Source organism: Notolepis coatsorum (genome assembly GCF_963971535.1).
Source record: "Notolepis coatsorum genome assembly, chromosome: 1".
Taxonomy (NCBI): domain Eukaryota; kingdom Metazoa; phylum Chordata; class Actinopteri; order Aulopiformes; family Paralepididae; genus Notolepis; species Notolepis coatsorum.
The window spans coordinates 122,085,947-122,108,287 of NC_140165.1; positions in this window are offsets into that span (position 1 = coordinate 122,085,947).

Sequence of the window (22,341 nt, forward strand, 5' to 3'; positions counted from 1 at the left end):
CACCTGTAGTTCGTTTGCTTTGTTCCGATTCAGGGAGACACAGGGACTATAATGATACAATTGTTGCACTTGTATCATCAAAGTAGGGATCAATAGTCGTATTTTCGTTTCGAATTTTGGAATAGTCCTGCCAGTCTCCACATTCGATTTCCATGTCATTTAAAATGACGGGTTGAAGTTGTGTAATTCTCAGGGGAGATTTAAAAAAGCCTTAAATGATCAAATAATTTCAGGAGTACAGTTTTGAGTAAAACATCAAACATTGTTTTTTTCTTTAAAAAAAAGTATATCTTGCAGCATATTTTAAGTTTTTCTTTTCTTATATTAATATATATTTAGTTTTTAAGAATTTGTAAAGGATAGGCAAAAATAAGCATGTGCTTCAGCCTATTCCTTTTTTTCTGTCGTTGATTTTGGATTTTGTGTGTGAGCTTGCCTTGTACATTTGTGATTATTTTTTCTTTTCTTTTGATTTGTCTGTAAACAAGGCCGAAAAATTAAATAAACTTCATTCATTCATTCATGTCAGAGTCGAAAAATGTATATCTAATAAATTATTATTATTATTATTATTTTTTTTTAAGTGAAGCAAACCATTCTTATTTAATTCATTTTTATATTTAGTGGTGAATATAAGTATGGTTTTAGAGTGGTCTAGGGTAATTCCTGAAATGCTGAGTTATAGCCGTATACGTCAATTCCACTATAGATGTTATATTTTTCTTGCCTGTACACACTATTATTCCCTCTAGCCAGCCGGGCCCTCTGTCAGAACCAGGAGAGTGGAGAGGGACACCCTCTAGCCAGCCGGGCCCTCTGTCAGAACCAGGAGAGCGGAGAGGGACACCCTCTAGCCAGCCGGGCCCTCTGTCAGAACCAGGAGAGAGGAGAGGGACACCCTCTAGCCAGCCGGGCCCCTCTGTCAGAACCAGGAGAGAGGAGAGGGACACCCTCTAGCCAGCCGGGCCCTCTGTCAGAACCAGGAGAGCGGAGAGGGACACCCTCTAGCCAGCCGGGCCCTCTGTCAGAACCAGGAGAGCGGAGAGGGACACCCTCTAGCCAGCCGGGCCCTCTGTCAGAACCAGGGGAGCGGAGAGGGACACCCTCTAGCCAGCCGGGCCCTCTGTCAGAACCAGGAGAGAGGAGAGGGACACCCTCTAGCCAGCCGGGCCCTCTGTCAGAACCAGGAGAGCGGAGAGGGACACTCTAGCCAGCCGGGCCCTCTGTCAGAACCAGGAGAGCGGAGAGGGACACCCTCTAGCCAGCCGGGCCCTCTGTCAGAACCAGGAGAGCGGAGAGGGACACCCTCTAGCCAGCCGGGCCCTCTGTCAGAACCAGGAGAGCGGAGAGGGACACCCTCTAGCCAGCCGGGCCCTCTGTCAGAACCAGGGGAGCGGAGAGGGACACCCTCTAGCCAGCCGGGCCCTCTGTCAGAACCAGGAGAGAGGAGAGGGACACCCTCTAGCCAGCACCCCAATTCAAGGTAATGATATCAATATCAATCAAAACTAGGGATGCTCGATATTGGCTTTTTTACCGATACCGATATTCCGATATTGTCCAACTCTTAATTTCCGATACCGATATCAACCGATATCAACCGATACCGATATATGCAGGGTTTCCCCCCCCCAAAAAACTGAATAATTTCAGGTAACTAATAATTTCACTGGATATATATATAACAAATATTGTTATTGTTTTTTTCTTTTTTTAAACCGATACCGATATTTTCCGATATCACATTTTACTGCCGATATCGGCCGATAATATTGGTCGGCCGATAATATCGGACATCCCTAATCAAAACGTGACATTCAATAACGCTCTTAATTATTGCTAAACAATATCCCATACCGTTGTGGGTTATGTTTATTGTATAAATGAATGTGTTATATTTCTCTGAGTTATTACTATAACACTATATCCCGTCCTTCCCTCCAGAGGCCCAGCAGCCCTCTGCCTGTGTGCTCTGCAGAGTATACTCTCCAGTCAGTGAGCTGTCTGAGCGTCACACTGTCCAGCAGCTTGCCTAAAAGAGCCTACGTCTCACCAGTTGTGCATAGCCTTTACCCCCCCCCCCCCCCCCCCCCCCCCATGGAAACTCGACGGCTTTAAAACGGTAGATGCAGTGCATTGCAGACACGTTTTATAGTTATTTTACAATAGACGGACGGATCGATAGATTTATATATATTTTACACTTTGTACACAATACATATTGTTGTATTTGTGACAAAAGCATTGGTTTTAAGGAGACTGGGAGGACAACAGGGTCCTTTTCTTTGACGCTGTGTCTCGGTTCCCCTGTAGGCCGGGGCGTCACCAAGGACCTCCCCCTCCAGTGGGAGCCGTGTGAGACGGGCTTCCAGGGGTCGACGGCGCTGAGGAGACACACGGAGACGCGCGGGAGCAGCGCCGGATACTTGTGCGGCCACTGTAGCTTCAACACCTCGGACCACTTCACCCTGAGTCGCCACATCCTGTCTGTTCACGACCTCCGCTTTAAGTGCCAGCCGTGGCGGTCCGAGCAGCCCGCCGAGCTGAAGAAGCACATGGAGAGTTGTAGCAGCAGCAGCAGCAGCAGCAGTACTAATAGTAGTAGTAGTAATAGCAGTAGACAGTACTAATAGTAGTAGTACTAATAGTAGTAGTAGGAGCACACTGAGTCACCACACTCCCTCTGTTCACAACACCACCGGGCGCAGAAAGGTCTACCAGTGCCAGTATTGCCCGTACAGCAGTATGGACGTGTCTGGGTTTAAACGCCACGTCATCTCCGTCCACACCAAGGACTTCCCGCACCGCTGCGACCACTGCCCCAAGGGCTTCCGCAGGCCGTCGGAGAAAAGCCAGCACATGATTGATTGATTGATTGAAAACTTTATTAACAGATTGCAGAATGGGTACAATACAGTACGGCTCAATACACACAATTGTTAAGGGGATGCAGACCAGAGAAAGACTTTCGTCTTGTTTACATCAGGGTCCCCCATTTTCAATTTATCAGGACATATATGACATACATGACATACAGATAGTCAGTACTGCTACATCTATACATTTATGACATACCAGATTTGCAAATACAGTACTGTTTGTGATACAGAAGGAGTCAAGAAAAGGGAGTATATACATTTGACGTAGAAACTGTACATTGGAGGAGGTTGGGTGGGGGGGGTTGGGTACATTGGGATATTGACAACCATACTGGGTAATTTACATTGGAGGTGGTTGGGGGGGGGGGGGGGGGGGGCACACTGTATAAACAAGCAAAACTGTACATTGAGGGGGGGGGGGGGAGGAGACACTGTACAAACAAACAAAATTGTACATTGGACTATTGACAAAACCATACTAGGTAAATGACTGTACATTGGAGGGGGTTGGGTTAGGATATTTACAGGGGCCAGTGTTGAATTGCAGTCTCCCGTAGGTGTCCCTTGAGAGAGGTTTTGAAAGTGGGTAGTGATCCACATTCCTTTACAGCTTTGGGTAGGGCCATTAACCACAAGGACATGGTACAAAGGTACCCATGTACATGTCAAAATACTTCCCAAAGGTCAGTGAATACCACGACCACGACACCAGAGGGAGCTCCACAAGTCATGTTAAACCCGGATTCGGCTCAAACAAGGGACTAAACACGTTTCGCAATTATGCCACATCAATGTGGAACGCCCTACCTAAAGCTGTAAAGGAATGTGAATCACTACCCACTTTCAAAACCACTCTCAAAGAGCACCTACGGGAGACTGCAATTCTAAACTGGCCCCTGTAAATGTCCTAACCCAACCCCCTCCAATGTACAGTAAAAAATGTCCTAACCCAATAATACACGAGACCCTCTTCTTAGAACCAAGTAAGGCTTCGTCGACCCCTCCCACACGTTACTCCTCGCCAAATGAGAGTCCGCGCTAGCCTGGCAGCAGGTGAAAAGATGGGACTGGCTGCCTCCACATGTATCGGAGGGGACATGTGACAGGCTTCTATCCTCCCTACAATCGGCCAGTGGGGGGCACATGCAAGCAACGTTCAAGACAGGGGAGGGGGGAATTGGCACTTCTAAATTGCGATGGGAGAAAAATAGAAAAAGGAGGAGAAAAAAGTGTATAAAAAAAAATACACACACTCGCTCCTCTTGCCCATGTGTCACACACACCCTGAGGGCATCTTAGGCTATTGACGAGAGAATGATGGATTTAGACCAGTGGTTCTCAACCTACCCCCTCCCTATCTGATGTCCGTGTTCCATATTGTCCCCCTCAACCCGATGGGAATAAAATACTTTTTCGGCTCTCAATTATGATTATGTTCTGTTTAGCATGGGTACACCAAAAAATATAATTATCGATTTGAATGATTTTTTTTTGTATTTGAATGTCATCCCAACCTGTTTGGAATACAGTGTTTAGCGGACCAAATACAGATGTCTTCATCAATTTCAGTTTGTCATTTTCTTCACACAGATTTTTCAGATGATGATGACGACGACCATGACAGTGAGATGATTTCTAAACCGTGCCCGTGGCACGTACTGTATATTGATGACCAAAAGAGGAATTTGGTGGTAATAATAATTGTCATGTAATTCATCTAATATAATGTGAAATTGGCTTTGATTTGAATCTCACTCTTCACGAGCTCCACGCTGCGTCGATGTCTCTGGTCAGTTCACGGTCACGAGAGCAGAGGCCTTCTGACACGGAGGCTCTATATCAACGGTTCTCAACAGGGGTGCCTCGGCACCCTAGGGTGCCGCAGAGAGCTTGCCAGGGGTGCCTTGAGAAGTTTTTATTTTTATTTTTATTTTTTTATTCTTTTTGGATTACAGACAATTATCACTAAAGTGCTATCTGTTGCAGCTGCACTGTTTTCCATGAAAATACCATATTTGGATAAGTTTGAGCATTTCTCAAAATCTGAAAATCATAATTTAATAAAACCCAGAAAAGGATCACCAAGTTACTCTGGATAAAAAAAAAAAACTTTACAGACAACATTGAGACAAAGCTTCCTGACACATCTCCATCCAAACTCTTGGAAGAACTCATTGAAATCTCATCTGATACCACCTGGAGAGCTAGTTTCAGAGTGTGGTGCTGAGTACCAAGTATCTCATGATGCAGCAGTTAACTAAAAAAGCTATTTGATTTAATACTACAAGCAGTGTAATGTCAACAGTACTAAGCCATTTAGACCTGAAACACCTGTTAATAATGCATTATATAGCCTGCATATACACACAAATGTGTTTCCCGGTTTCTTAAATAAACATTATTTTGAAAGCAAGCACTTTTGTCATCATTGTAGCAAAAAAGACAGGACCGGAAAAGTCTTTATCGTATGTAGGGGTGCCCTGGAATATTTTATTGAACACGGGGGTGCCTTGGCAGCAGAAAGGTTGAGAACCCCTGCTCTATATCCTTCATGATCCTGCACAATTCATGTTTAAAGTAACACAAAATATAGTCCCGGGCAACATACAAAACATGTTCATGGGCAGAGATGGGGGTTATAATCTAAGAGGGGAATTGAATTTAAAACAACCTATTGTCCGTAATACTCTCAAAAGCAAGTGCATCTCAGTTTGTGGGGTATCCATTTGGAATGGCCTTGATGTAGCAATAAAAACAAGTACTATTGAAATGTTTACATGCCGATATAAACAGGAATTCTTGTAAGTATACGTTAGAGGAGCTTGAAAATAACGTGAACTAGTATTTCTGTAATTATTTCTGTATCTTTTGCTGTAGTGTGGATAGGTATATTATTTTTGATATTGATAGATAACCTATTACATATTAATATGATATTGTAAGGAAGGGGCAGGAGGACCAGATAAGCTGCTTTGCTTCATTCTGTCCCTTCTGGAACAAAACCATTTGTCTCTTGAGCTATGTTGACAATTGCTTCCATGTCTAGGCAATAGTACCCAGCTGCAGCCGTTCAGACCAGCGCTTACAAGCCCCGCACATACAAGCCCGCACATAGCAACCCCTCGCTTCCATTGGCTGATTTTGGTCACGTGATTTTGGGTCACGTTGCACGTTGCACTGCGGGATTGATTGATTGATTGATTGAAAACTTTATTAACAGATTGCCGTATGATTTGGGTCACGTTGCACTGCGGGATTGATTGATTGATTGATTGATTGATTGATTCATTGATTCATTGATTGATTGATTGATTGATTGATTGAAAACTTTATTAACAGATTGATTGATTGATTGAAAACTTTATTAACAGATTGCCGAATGGGTACACGTGACCACAGGCCCTGATTGATTGATTGAAAACTTTATTAACAGATTGTAGAATGGGTACACGTGACCTGACCGATTGATTGATTGATTGATTGATTGATTGAACACTTTATTAACAGATTGCAGAATGGGTACAGTGACCGATTGATTGATTGATTGATTGATTGATTGATTGATTGATTTATTGATTGATTGATTGAAAACTTTATTAACAGATTGCAGAATGCAGTACAGCTCAATACACACAATTGTTAAGGGGATGCAGACCATGCAGTACTGTTACATTTGTGACATACAGTAAATATATACAAGGGGGAGGGAACTGTACATTTATGATGAATTGAAAATGGGGGACCCTGATGTAAACAAGACGGAAGTCTTTCTCTGGTCTGCATCCCCTTAACAATTGTGTGTATTGAGCTGTACTGCAGATATATTTCAATTGCCTTACTTATTTACATAAGTATTATAGGCCTACAGCAGTATTGTACAGACAGTCTGTGTGAAGTCTGTGTGGTTATCCAGCTGCACAAAGGCAGAGCAAGAGGCTCTACAGAGGGTGGTGATGATAAAGCCATGATAAAGACCTTCAATCAGCTGAAGGGGAATCCCTCCAAGCTGCTGTCAGCGCTACACACCTTCGGCCGCTCTGGTATCAGCCATGCATCAAAACGTGCACACGCACTCAGGCGAGTCGCTAACCGTGCTGGGCCAAGTATAGCGGCTCAACCCACCTCTGTTGCCCGTCGTAAAATGAAGCTCGGGGGTCAACGACGACGGCTCGCTGCGGGGAGGCCGAAGAAAAGTGTGGTGAGCACAGACCATCGCTATAGTTTCCCAACAGGAGTAAAGTCTGGAACGCACCACAGCCTGTCACAAGCAGTAGAGATGTGTCGTAGCAATCCGAAGTGACATTGACCACCAATATAGCATGTACATAAAGACCCAGTGCCTCATCCGTAGCTAATATTGCACTACCACAGGACCTAGCATGTCCTACCATGCTCTGTAAATAACTTATGTACATATACCGATATGCCCTACTCTGTTTACTTGTTTTATTGCACAATGTCGTTCTATTGGATTCTATTATATGTTATTACTATTGTATTATGCACATCTTTGCGGGCACGACCACCCGCATTTAATTTTTTTTTTTTTTTTTGATATTTTTTGCACAAATCTCTCCAATATTCAAAACATCTCTTTCCACATCACCATATGCAACTTCCAAGATTTGCCTTTTTCTTTTTTGTAAGAACATACAAAACATGTAAAGGACTCATACAAATACATTAACAACTGACATGGAAAATAAAAAAGACTTACGAAAAAAAGAAAAATACTATACTATACATTGTGCGTATACATCCCTGATATATATACTTTGCATGTAGACCGATCTACCTGCGAGCAGGTATGTGCTGCATCCTCTATCGGGATGCCACCCTTCTCCATATTGCATGTGAGAGAAAGCGTCCCAGACACATGTAGGTGTGCATGATAGCATGCATGCATGTGTGTCTCCAACATATGTATGTGGGTACGTGTATCACGTAAGCATGTGTACATGCCTCACATGTGTGTGTGTGTGCATCTTCCAGGTATGCGACTGTACTCCTATCTCTTGTGTGTGTCTCGTATCCATGTGTGCCTCCGCCCCCTATGTGAGTGTATATCTCAGGTGTGCATATATATGTGCGTCTCAGCTACGTATGTGTGTGTCTCCTATGTACATGTATATCCCCCATATGTGTCAGTGAGAGCCTATACCTCAACTATGTGTATATGTAGGTGTGTGTATGCCTATTTCCTATAAGTGAGTATGTGCATGTATGTGTGCCCCTGACATGTATAACTTAGCCTTGTGCATATGAGTGTGTGTAAACCTATTATGTACACATACGAATATGTGTATCCTAGATACTTGTATGCGGCTAAACATGCGCATATGAGAGTGTGATAGAGACAGTGACCATTCCATAGATATACCATCCGGACATAAAATCCATGTACATACATATATAACACATTATAAAGTACAAGTACCATCAGATCAGATCCCCTTTTTCATATTCATCCTTGATATCATTGTAACCCCACCTTAATCATTTGTCCCCAGACCGTTCAGTCAGGTGTAGAAAACTGTCCCATAAACGTGTATGCAAATAAACAACTTGTGACAAATAAAACTCTTGACTTGACCACCAGCCTCTCTATCTAAATGTTATATTGTTAACTGTCTAGTTAGGCATTAACTGTGTTAATCTAAATGTTATATTGTTAACTGTCTAGTTAAGGCATTAACTGGGTTAATTAATCTAAATGTTATATTGTTAACTGTCTAGTTAAGGCATTAACTGGGTTAAGTGGGGAGTGCGTCATGGTACAGTTTCAGTAAGTGGGGAGTGTAAACAAGTTGAACGCGTCACGTGAAATAACGTTACGTGAATAAACATATAACGTTACAATGTACAGTTTCTGACAGCTGGCTGTGTTGTGAAATGTGCATAACGTTATGAATAAACCGCGAAGTCACGCGAAATAACGTTATAAACGCGAATCTGGTAGTATATTTATTTGTATCTTCTTGAGATGATAACATTACATCCGCATTTTACCGCATGGCGAGTGAAGTGGATTTCCAAGCTGTCTCGGTTCTGCTCTGCTTCAGAACCGGGTTGCTGGTACTCTGCGTTGTGATTCAATACCTTAAAGCTCTGGGAATCACTTCTGTTCAAACTGAGCAGTGCAGGCAGAAGGAAAGTAGGAGGAAAGGTAGTTTAACAGTTGTTTAATCAAAGTTTAAGAGTGTATACAAATTACAATAAGAAAATGCTATAGTTGTAATCACAAACACTATGCCGTGAGTGATACAACTAGACTAATATTACAGTGTAAAGAATGATAGTTGATAAGTTGTTGATGGTCTTTGTTTGTCTGGCTGACAAAACAAAGCAGTCTGTTTTCCCTCCAAAAAGTCCTTTGTTCTCCTGCTGCCTTGGCCTCCTTGGTGTTGATGGTGGAGAGGTCTGTCCTGTGGGTTGGTTGTTTCAGAGTCCTTCTTTCCCCCCATCACCCCCATCTTATAGCCAAGGCCCAGTGTCTCGGAGTTGATGACATCATCACATTATTTGCTCCAATCACAAGCCTGCTAAGCTTGTATTTGAAAAATAGGGGTTTGGCTTAATAGCCCAACCCCCTTCACATAATACTAACAGAGGCTGTCCTTACACAGTCAACAATATACTGTCCTTTGTTTAGAATGCTAACAATCTACCTTAAACATTGCATTATTTTCATTTATTTGAATTACAATTGCCCACATAAACACAGATATATTTCTTTATCACTAAGTCTGTTGACTTTCAGAAAATATCTAACAGAATATAACTGAATAACAGATTAAATGAACTGGATAGAAGAGAACAGAACAGGCACATTTAACTAATTGTAGACATTGAATTTCTGCAAACTGTAGTTCAGATAAATACAAAATGCTCATATCTCTGATCTGTGTGTGTGTATATATATATATATGTGTGTCTATGTGTCTGTGCGTGTGTGTGTGTGTGTGTCTGTGTGTGTGTGTGTGTGTGTGTCTGTGTGTGTGTGTCTGAATGTGTATTTGAAAATGTGTGTGTGTGAGTGTGTGTGTGTGTCTGAATGTGTATTTGAAAATGTGTGTGTGTGAGTGTGTGTGTGTGTGTGTGACTATGTGTGTGTGAGTGTGTGAGTGTGTGTGTGTCTGTGTGTGTGACTATGTGTGTGACAGGAAACTCCAGCGAGATAACATGTTTATGTGACCTTTTGGTCTTTGATCTTACAGAGCCCATTGTCCCAGGCCATGGCAGACGGCCCTCTGTTGGGAGGATTCTTGTGTTGATTCACTCAGGCAGCTGTTATCCCTAAATATAATACCTTAGTTTGATTGGATCATTGATGATCTTATGTTTGGATTTTACAACGGTTCCCCACTTGGATAGTTTACCTATCCTTAATATGTCAAACATAGATATCAATCTCTACACACTACTATCTAGATAACACTTAAGACATTTTAAATCATATTAGGATAAAATATATCATGTGCACAAAGTCTTTAACAACTTGTTCTCGTACCAAGATCAATTTCCATTGGTCTCAACTGTGAGTTGTCAAATTCTGACTTGGAGCATTTGAGGAGGAGGGGTCTATGTTTTCTAGATTTGACCCGGCCTCCTCTTTGTTGCTCAGAGCTGGTGCAGTATCACGACTGCTGGGTGCAACTGCTCCCATTTTTGGAGGTGGAATTTAGAAAGCAAATTGCCTTTCCCATCACACTCCATCTTCTGTCAAGAACATCTTGACTCGTGTTGACCTCTATTAGGGGGTAGAGCCCCCTGCTGTATCTTCTATTGCTGTCATCGTGTTGACCTCTATTAGGGGGTAGAGCCCCCTGCTGTATCTTCTATTGCTGTCACAGCGGTGGGGAGGTCGTTGCTGGCTGCTCGACCCTTTCACTGGTTGACCCCCTGGTCAATGGTTGAGGCCTTGCTTCTGTTGACAGCCGGAGTTGTTGCTGAGGCCTAGCCGCCTGTCTCCTCGTTAGTTGTCTGTCGTTTCCCTCTGAAGCCTCAAGACTCGGTCACTGCGTTGGCCAAGACTCTCCCGGCCCGAGAGGTAGGCGTCTCCTGGTTCTCCGCAGTGTTGTGGCTCCCCATGGAACCGCTGGGTAGACACTAGCCAGTGTCCTCTCCCATCCGTATCCTGCAGTGAATATATATCGCTTCGGGGCACAGTGGGGATCACTTCTACCACAACAATTGATTGAGAATCCATAATTTCCATAATTTTCCTCCCTCAGACTCTCTTTACTGGTCTGAGCTTTGACAACTTTCTTTTCCAAATCATTTATCTATATATTTCATGGTTTTTAGATCATTAATTTTCAAAATTCTGAAAAATTCACATGGCTCTCATTATATTATGCTGTCAAAACAGTATACTCCTCCACCTCTCGATGTGGAATACACATTCAAACATCGTTACCGTCTTCCTCTGGTTTTGGACAGCTGCACCCCGGACCGGACGGTCAGCACTGACACATCCATTCTCCCAGTAACCTGTGTGTATGGCAACAAATCACAGTCCGCCTTAAACACACATCTTCCACATCACAAGCCAATTATCAATTGCACATGTTCACACCCTACACAAGACTAATTTGGCCAATAGCGACCAAATCTATTGAGCTTCATTAATGTACAGAGAATCATGCTTCCCAACACTATCACCAACCACGACACACCCCCAGCCCCTAAAACTGGGTATTCAATGGGCGGAGAACAAAAATCCATAACTAGCTCATGTTCCTTCACTTTGTTCCCAGTCCATTTTACAGACATATACTACCCCGTCCTGATGTGTCGAGATCACTCCCAGCTTGCCAGGTACCCTAAGAAAAAACACACAGAAAGAAAGAAAACAGAAAACAAAACACAAAGAAAACGCTGCCAAACCAATAAATGAAAAAATAAACCAAACTTGTGAGCTTTTTCTTTTTTCTTCTGAGCTCATTTTTAACTAAGAAACAAAAAGGGAAATCAAATGAATAAACAAAATGTACGCTCCCGGCCTAAGTCAGGAATTGCTCGTAACACCCTAGAAAAGAGAAGTAAAAATAAAAGTAAATAAACACCTATCCTATTGCTCATAACTGTTAATACGCTTCTATCAATACTATAAAATACTAGAAACAACTATAAGTCTTTTTAATTTCCTAATCATGCAGTCCACCCCTTGATCAATCTGAATGTTGACCAAGCATGGATAATTTACTGATCACTAGCTGCCGCAGTGTCACATCATCACACTGTCTAATATCGATTAACTGTTTAACATAATTTGATCCTCTTGTTAGTCTGATTAGTTCATGCATTTGTCAGTCACCCATACATCCGTTTTTAGTAACTTTCATTCATAATCTAATCACCTAACACCTCTTTTTTTTTTTTTTTTTTTATCCTAATCTAATTAGGAGCATATTTTATCATTCAATATATCCCACCTCTACCCTAGTCAGTTGCATATATTTTTATTCTGCCGGTGGCCTCTGCAGACATGATCTTTGAAAATGACCGTTCACTCCACAGATCCAACAACATTGGCGGTCTCCCCCGGGTTGTGGGACCCGGTGGGTCAGTTGCCTGTGACCGGATGACCCTGGGGTCATCGGGCCCAGAACATGTCCTGGTGGTATGCCATCATCGCCATGGTTCCCTGGAGCCTGTTCGGAGGAGAAAGCCACGTACCTATTTGGTCCAGTCACAGTTCCTTGAGAGGGGCCCGTGGTTGGGAGGGGCCCGCCACCTGTTTCCGTACAAACACGCCCTGTTGTGGATAGATGGTCCCGCTCTGCACAGTCCCGAGCAATGTGTCCGAGGGTCCCACACGTCCAACAGTGCACCTGCCGCACACGGTAGCCATTCGGATTCCTGCCTCTGCCGCTTTGACCCTTTCCTCGTGGTTGCCACCTCGTGGGTGGTCTTATTGGGGTTGGTTGTTGTTCCGGCACGGGACCCCCTTGTGGCCCCAACTGGGCCCGTCTCTGGCCATCTGGTTCTCCAGAGGGAGAGGGAGAGAGGCGATTGGAACCTGTCTCCCCTCCGGGCTGTGTGGACTGGAGTAGGCCTTGGAGATAGTCCACTACCCGTCTAGCCTCGGCTAGCTGTTCTTCGAGAGGGAGGCACGTCTGTAACTGGCAGTCATCTGCAACGGACACTTCAGCGTGGATTGACTCGGGTAATACAGCTGTCTCTGGGTCGCTTGCTGCAACGACTCCCTGTGGCGGAGTAAAAGACATTATTTCCAGTCCCTCCGTCTCACTGGACACTAGAGGGGAGTCGATCAAATTCCAGTCAATCAAGTCAACGTCCAATTCGGTCAATGTAATGTCTGCAGAGGTCATCGGCATTATCTTGATTTGGGTACGCATTCTACACCGGCCTCCTTTAACTACAAGGTTCTGTAATGGCCTGAATATCTTTGGCCATCTTTTCGTCACTTTTATTGTGACATCTCCAGTCGTTGAAATAGACAGATTGTCTACCCTTCCTATGGTCAGTGCATCTAACCCTCCGGTTGCTCCTATCTGTGTATTTTCCATTCTCACCTTTTCTTCAATCACTCGTAACGTCACCGTTTGGAAAGCAAGTTTCTCTGTATTCAAACTATTTTTACCAAACTTGAGTTAATTTCACTCACACTTCTATATTGGTGTAAACAGGAATTGATAATCTCGGTCTTGTGATACTATACCCCCTGACTGTCAACAGTCTCTTTGATTTCCCTGTTGGGGTTCGGAATTGTCAGCGCTGGCCATCCGTCCTGGAGCAGCTGTGAAAAGAGAAGCAAAAAATACACTTAATTATCAGTGATATTTCCCATTCACAATCCATCATTTGTCTTTAAGCATGGAATGTCGGGCATCTCCTATACTAAGATCACTTGAGAGCATTTGTGCAATTTTCGTTTTTGATTTATCAATGACACAGCCTTAATCTTTTTCCAGTTGTCTCCATTGGAGACTCAGACTCTCAATCCTGTTGTCCTGATCCTCCTTAACACAACTCCGGGGAACTTATCTCGCATCAGCTGTTTCCTTCTGTTGGTCAATCAGAAATGTTATTTACAGCCTATCATTTCTAAACATCTGTATCGGACATGGTAATTTAGGTGAATAATCTCACTTTTACTCTAATTGTTATTTGCCAATGACTATGTGTATGTGTAACTACATCTATTTCTGTCCGTGAAAGCCTAGTATGTATCTTGCTCATATTACATTTTACATATCAGTAACACACATATTTTCCATTCATAATCTCTCACACAGTTACTATATATCCCCCGTAACACCTAACCCCTTAGGTGTTAAAATAACGCGCTTCTCACGGGAACAGAAATCAATTTTCAGTGCCTTATGTCACTGAAGTCCCCGTGCATTTAGAACAGTGCCACACAACCCGTTCATAACCACAGGCGGCGACACCATCCCCACATTGAAAATCCTGCCGACCAATGACATTCCACTGGCCAACTCGTCCAGTGGCCCACGGCATCACCCCCAGTTTCGAACCTGGAATGCGAAACCCCGGGCCCCCTACTCAAGGATATCCAAAGATCATTCCACTCACAACCACTGCCACACACATACAGCACCTCTGACACCACTGTAACCAGTCACCCAAATACCCACACACAATATAATTCGACGCGCGTAGTGTGGCAGCGAGCCTTTGACGAGTGCACGCATAGCGCACCCCCGTTAATGCGCGGTGGCAGACAGCGAGCCCACCCCCGCCACGACGTTTAGCAGTCCCCGTACCCCTGGTAAAATGAAAAATGTGCGCAGTGTGACAGCGAGCACCGACGAGTCGCACACAGCGCACAAAGCGTGGAGGCAGACAGTGAGCCACGACGAACTGTCTACCCACACCCCCATCGCAGGCGCAGCCGAGTAGAGTAATTATGCTCCGACTTACGGCCCACCAACATGAACTGACACGGAGCCCCCGTCTTACCAGCCGGGGCTTGTCCAAATGTAAGGAAAGAAGTACGAGCGCCTTGTCGAACAAAGCGTAGCGCCAACGCAGGCAATACCACTGCCAGCACTAGAAATTCCCTAAAAATAACAATAAAACTGAATATGGAACAACAACATACGCATAATAAGTCCCAAACTCAACCTACCGCCTTTGAAACCCTACAGTAAACAGCCATAAACAATATACCTAGCACTACACCTGCGTTTGAAACCCATAAAAAAACTCTATATACAGGCCCTAAACGAGGAGAGAAAGAGAAAGCGTTTCGGGGGGGGCCGAGGGGGGGGGAAACATATGGAAGAGAGGCGGTGTGGGAATGAGGGGAGTGAGCGAGAGGGGGGGGTAAGAGAGAGAGAGAGAGAGGGAGGGAGAGGGAAAGAGGGGGGGAGGTGAGAGGGAGAGGGAGAGAGGTGAAAGGGAGAGGGAGGGAGGAGGGCGAGAGAAGGAAAGAAAGAGAGGGGGGGTGAAAGAGAAAGAGAGAGAGGGAGAGGAGGGGAAGAGGGGGGGAGGTGAGAGGGAGAGGGAGAGAGGGGGGTGAGAGAAGGAAAGAAAGAGAGGGGGGGGTGAAAGAGAAAGAGAGAGAGGGAGAGGAGGGGAAGAGGGGGGGAGGTGAGAGGGAGAGGGAGAGAGGTGAAAGGGAGAGGGAGGGAGGAGGGTGAGAGAAGGAAAGAAAGAGAGGGGGGGGGTGAAAGAGAAAGAGAGAGAGGCGAGAGGGAGAGGGAGAGAGGCGGAAAGGGAGAGGGAGGGAGGAGAGGTGAGAGGGAAAGAAAGAGGGGGGGTGAAAGAGAAAGAGAGAGAGAGGGAGGGGAGGTGAGAGGGAGAGAGAGAGAGAGAGAGAAAGAGAGAGAGAGAAAGAGAGAGAGAGAGAGAGAGAAGGGGAGAGAGAGAGGGGGAGAAAGAGAAGAGAGGGGGAGAGAGAGTGTACAATGAAAACGTTCTGTGAGCAGAATCCAAACATATTCATCCTGTCCACCTCTGCCCCCTACTGTATTCCTAAATAAACTCCACCTTCCCCTTAACAATGGACGCTCGGTGCCCTCCCAAGATGGATGCCGGCGCCCCTCCCAAGATGGACGCCCCCTCGCGAGACATCCCGAGAGCCCCGTCATGCCATGACGTCAGCACAGTTAGCTTAGCATATTAGCTTCGTTAGCTTCAACCCAGCGCGCGTAGGCCGTCAGACCGCGCACCCTTATGACGTCACAACCGGCGACCGCTTTAGCCGTTAGCGCGGCTAGGTAGCATTAGCTTAGCTTCTCCCATGATCCCATAAAAACGTTCCCCAACGACCCGTTCCGCCGCGCGGGCCGTCTCCTCGCAACGTTAATATAACACCACATACCCCACAACAGAATCCTATTTCCCTCAAAACGCCAGTGTAGTGATCTAAATAGAAATATAAAAACATAATAGCAAAACACTAGTTTGACCCCTCCGTCGTCACTACCGGCGAGCTTAGAACGACTTCCGGGTCGGGTTCTAGATAATCCCAATCACCTTAAACATTACATATCTATTTTATCCGCCACGAATATGAAAACTTTTAAGTGCCTTTCACATCCCCGTAACCTCAAGACACTATCGATCGACCTTATACATTTGAGTTACGTCTACTTTTCCCCCCGTATGCTCCGGTGCCTCAGAGGCTAATACAACAGCTAACGGCTGCTGCGTTCCACGGGCCTCGGAAAACCGGCGTTCACCATTACATTTCCCCATGGCCAACCGGTGACTTAAATTACATAATAACATAACTATACTCTCACACATCCCCGCCAATCACTCCTAACCATAAACATTCGCCAACTATACATTCATACACGCTTCCTAACACAATTAAAAAGTACAAAATCAGCATTCACGCACATTACCGTCTCCCGAACGCCGCACAGCGGCGCGACCGGTAAACCTTTCATTAAGTACTAGTATATGCTACAGCCTAACGCCGTCTAAACTCCTTACTTGCTCGAATGTTCCGACTGGCAGCGGCGCCCCGTTTATTGTGCTAAAATTTTACTTTAAAATATACTACGCACGCTGTGCGGCGTCCCGTTTATTGTGCTAAAATTCTACTTTAGAACGTACTACGCACGATGTGTCTCTAAGGCATAGGACGCACGGTGTGCTTAAAATCCTGCTTTCAGGACGTACAACGCACACAGAACCTAGAGCCGCCATCCTTTAGTCAGAACATTCAATTTCAATTTTCCCTTACATCATGCTTACAAATTCTTAGCAACCCCCTCCGTGGTTCGAATAGAGCACCCAAACATTATCACACTCACCTCTCAGTAACTCCCTAGTTACTTGAAGACGATCGATCGATCAGTTGTTCCTCTCGTCGACCGGCGTGTAGAGAAAAAAAATTTCTTTTGTTGTGTTGATAACACGAGCGCTCTGATTCACTGAAGTACGGCACCAAAATGAAGTGGATTCCCAAGCTGTTTCGGTTCTGCTCTGCTTCAGAACCGGGTTGCTGGTACTCTGCGTTGTGATTCAATACCTTAAAGCTCTGGGAATCACTTCTGTTCAAACTGAGCAGTGCAGGCAGAAGGAATTTAGGAGGAAAGTAGTATAACAGTTGTTTAATCAAAGTTTAAGAGTGTATACAAATTACAATAAGAAAATGCTTATAGTTGTAATCACAAACACTATGCCGTAAGTGATACAACCAGACTAATATTACAGTATAAAGAATGATAGTTGATAAGTTGTTGATGGTCTTTGTCGTCTGGCTGACAAAACAAAGCAGTTGGTTTTCCCTCCAAAAAGTCCTTTGTTCTCCTTGCCTGCTGCCTTGGCCTCCTTGGTGTTGATGGTGGAGAGGTCTGTCCTTGTGGGTTGGTTGTTTCAGAGTCCTTCTTTCCCCCCATCACCCCCATCTTATAGCCAAGGCCCAGTGTCTCGGAGTTGATGACATCATCACATTATTTGCTCCAATCACAAGCCTGCTAAGCTTGTATTTGAAAAATAGGGGTTTGGCTTAATAGCCCAACCCCCTTCACATAATACTAACATAGGCTGTCCTTACACAGTCAACAATATACTGTCCTTTGTTTAGAATGCTAACTATCTACATTAAACATTGCATTATTTTCATTTATTTGAATTACAATTGCCCACATAAACACAGATATATTTCTTTATCACTAAGTCTGTTGACTTTCAGAAAATATCTAACTGAATATAACTGAATAACAGATTAAATGAACTGGATAGAAGAGAACAGAACAGGCACATTTAACTAATTGTAGACATTGAATTTCTGCAAACTGTAGTTCAGATAAATACAAAATGCTCATATCTCTGATCTGTGTGTGTGTATATATATATATATGTGTGTCTATGTGTCTGTGCGTGTGTGTGTGTGTGTGTGTCTGTGTGTGTGTGTGTGTGTGTCTGTGTGTGTGTGTCTGAATGTGTATTTGAAAATGTGTGTGTGTGAGTGTGTGTGTGTGTCTGAATGTGTATTTGAAAATGTGTGTGTGTGAGTGTGTGTGTGTGTGTGTGACTATGTGTGTGTGAGTGTGTGAGTGTGTGTGTGTCTGTGTGTGTGACTATGTGTGTGACAGGAAACTCCAGCGAGATAACATGTTTATGTGACCTTTTGGTCTTTGATCTTACAGAGCCCATTGTCCCAGGCCATGGCAGACGGCCCTCTGTTGGGAGGATTCTTGTGTTGATTCACTCAGGCAGCTGTTATCCCTAAATATAATACCTTAGTTTGATTGGATCATTGATGATCTTATGTTTGGATTTTACAACACGAGCTAAACCAATCAGAGAGGGGCTTCGCTCAACCAATCAAAGAGGGGGCTGCAGAAATGGAGCCCAACCAATCAGAGAGGCGTCTGCAGAACCTCAGCCATTGGGTGGGACCCAAATTACGTCACCAAAATCAGCCAATGGAAGCGAGGGGTTGCTATGTGCGGTGCTTGTATGTGCGGGGCTTGTAAGCGCTGGTCTGAAGGTCTGCAGCTGGAAGCATCTCTGTCTAGGAAGATATATATATATATATATATATTTTTTTTTTATAAAAACATTTATTTAGTTTTTGTTGTTTTTTGTTATTTCAAGTTTGTTCATGGTTGTTTGAGATAAATAAAGATCAAACCAAATCCCATCTTCACTCTCATAGTCCCTTCCAGTTTACATGGCAGACCAATCCAATGTCTGAGAGGTCAGAGGTCGGGGGGGCTGGGAGTGCCTGGCTGTCACTCAAACTGCACTCGACAACACAGCTAGCTGTTGGTACCTCGTCCACTTTGCAGAAATCAACGTTTGGTTTTTTTTGCAACATGTACTATATACAGTATATATACTACTATATGATTCAGCTTTATTGTTGCATCTTTGTCATATTTCTCAAACTAAAAAGAGCAAGATTCTGGAACAATACAAGACACAAAAACACAATAGAAACCAGCATAATAGTGATGTATGAAAAAGGTGACAGTGCTGAGAGTGGTTCATATTAAAAAGTGCAACAGTAGTGTAACTGAGGGGTACAATTCCCTGACTGTATTGATAAGTATGGTATCATTAAACCACTACCGCTTTATGTACTTTAATTACTGGCCATACAGTACACGATATCTAAGTATGATGAACACTTTCCCACATATGAAATCAGGTCCACACAAAGGTAATAGTCAAATATTTAATATATAGCAAAAGGTACATATAATAATTACTTATTACATTTATGATTTGAATTGAATGCTCTTGTAAGGCAAATGAGTACTCGTATGGGGTCCTACTAATCACCCCAAAGTACCAGAAAATACCAGAAAATACCAGAAAATACCAGAAACTACCCCAAAGTATACCCCAAAATACCAGAAACTACCCCAAAATACCAGAAAATACCAGAAAATACCAGAAACTACCCCAAAATACCCCAAAGTATACCCCAAAATACCAGAAACTACCCCAAAATACCCCAAAGTATACCCCAAAATACCAGAAACTACCCCAAAATACCCCAAAATACCAGAAAATACCAGAAACTACCCCAAAATACCCCAAAGTATACCCCAAAATACCAGAAACTACCCCAAAATACCCCAAAGTATACCCCAAAATACCAGAAACTACCCCAAAATACCAGAAAATACCAGAAACTACCCCAAAATACCCCAAAGTATACCCCAAAATACCAGAAACGACCCCAAAATACCCCAAAATACCAGAAAATACCAGAAACTACCCCAAAGTATACCCCAAAATACCAGAAACTACCCCAAAATACCCCAGAATACCAGAAAATACCAGAAAATACCAGAAACTACCCCAAAATACCAGAAGATACCAGAAACTACCCCAAAGTATACCCCAAAATACCAGAAACTACCCCAAAATACCCCAAAATACCAGAAAATACCAGAAACTACCCCAAAGTATACGCCAAAATACCAGAAACTACCCCAAAATACCCCAAAATACCAGAAAATACCAGAAAATACCAGAAAATACCCCAAAGTATACCCTAAAATACCAGAAACTACCCCAAAATACACCAAAATACCAGAAAATACCAGAAACTACCCCAAAGTATACCCCAAAATACCAGAAACTACCCCAAAATACCAGAAAATACCAGAAAATACCAGAAACTACCCCAAAGTATACCAGAAAATACCAGAAACTACCCCAAAATACCCCAAAGTATACCCCAAAATACCAGAAACTACCCCAAAATACCCCAAAGTATACCCCAAAATACCAGAAACTACCCCAAAATACCAGAAAATACCAGAAACTACCCCAAAATACCCCAAAGTATACCCCAAAATACCAGAAACTACCCCAAAATACCCCAAAATACCAGAAAATACCAGAAAATACCAGAAACTACCCCAAAATACCCCAAAGTATACCCCAGAATACCAGAAACTACCCCAAAATACCCCAAAGTATACCCCAAAATACCAGAAACTACCCCAAAATACCCCAAAATACCAGAAAATACTAGAAACTACCCCAAAATACCCCAAAGTATACCAGAAACTACCCCAAAATACCCCAAAATACCAGAAAATACCAGAAAATACCAGAAACTACCCCAAAGTATACCCCAAAATACCAGAAACTACCCCAAAATACCCCAAAATACCAGAAAATACCAGAAAATACCAGAAACTACCCCAAAATACCCCAAAGTATACCCCAAAATACCAGAAACTACCCCAAAATACCCCAAAATACCAGAAACTACCCCAAAGTATACCCCAAAATACCAGAAACTACCCCAAAATACCCCAAAATACCAGAAAATACCCCAAAATACAGTATTGTATATTTGCATATCTTGTATGTCACAAATGTAACAGTACTGTATATCTGTATGTCATGTATGTCATAAATGTCATGATTAGATTAGATTAGATGATTAGATTAGATTTTTATATATGTATCTGTATGTTGTGTATGTCATAAATGTCATTAATGAATTGAAAATGGGGGATCCTGATGTAAACAAGACGAAAGTCTTTCTCTGGTCTGCATCCCCTTAACAATTGTGTGTATTGAGTTGTACTGTACTGTACCCATTCTGCAATCTGTTAATTAAAGTTTTCAATCAATCAATCAATCAATCAATCAATCAATTCAATCAATAAAAAAACCTGTCCAGTAGAGGGCAGCAAAAGAAACTTCTGCTATTTTCTAGAGCTAGCTACTTCTTCTCTTGCTCCTCCTTTTCCCTTTTCCTCTAACTTCATCTACCACCATCACAGTCATCCTTTCTGGAAAAAAAAAACCATGGCATACACACGGGGACAAAAGAAGAAAAGATGTCAGATATGCAAAGATTTGTGTGAAAAACCATTTATTGAATGTCATGAATGCAAGTCAATCTTTCATGCCCCCTGTGTGTCCATGACTGAAAGACAGATCCACACCTGGAACAAGATGGACTTTTTCTGCCAGCAATGCACAAGAAGCCCATTTAGTTTAGACAAAAGTCTTAAAAGAATTCAAGGTGCAACAGGAGTGGAAGACATTCAAAGGAAATGTAAAAATGAAAAGGCTTTGTTTAAGCATTATGGGATTAACTTTCCTGCATTCAGTAATGACACCATCATGGCCCCTACAGATACTGTCTCACTCGACATCTTGACCAAATATCAGCCTCCTCTAACATTGGAGTACAGACCCCTGAAGACGGGTGCTGATGGGAACTGTTTGTATAGGGCTACCTCTGCAGCTTGTTTTGGGACAGAAGAGTACCACAAGCTCTTAAGAGTTCTAGTGACCATTGAAATGGCGGAGCATCCATGCTGGTATGATCAACAACATAAGAATTATTGCTCTCCATACCGGGATAATGACTATGTCATTATCTGTGATTACCAACACTATCTAGAAACAACACCCTTGCTGGGCACCTACTCGGATATGAACCATATCATTGCCCTCACAGCAGTGCTGGGAATTCCAATACAGAGCTATTTCCCACCTGGTGAGTATATAATTAAGCAATACT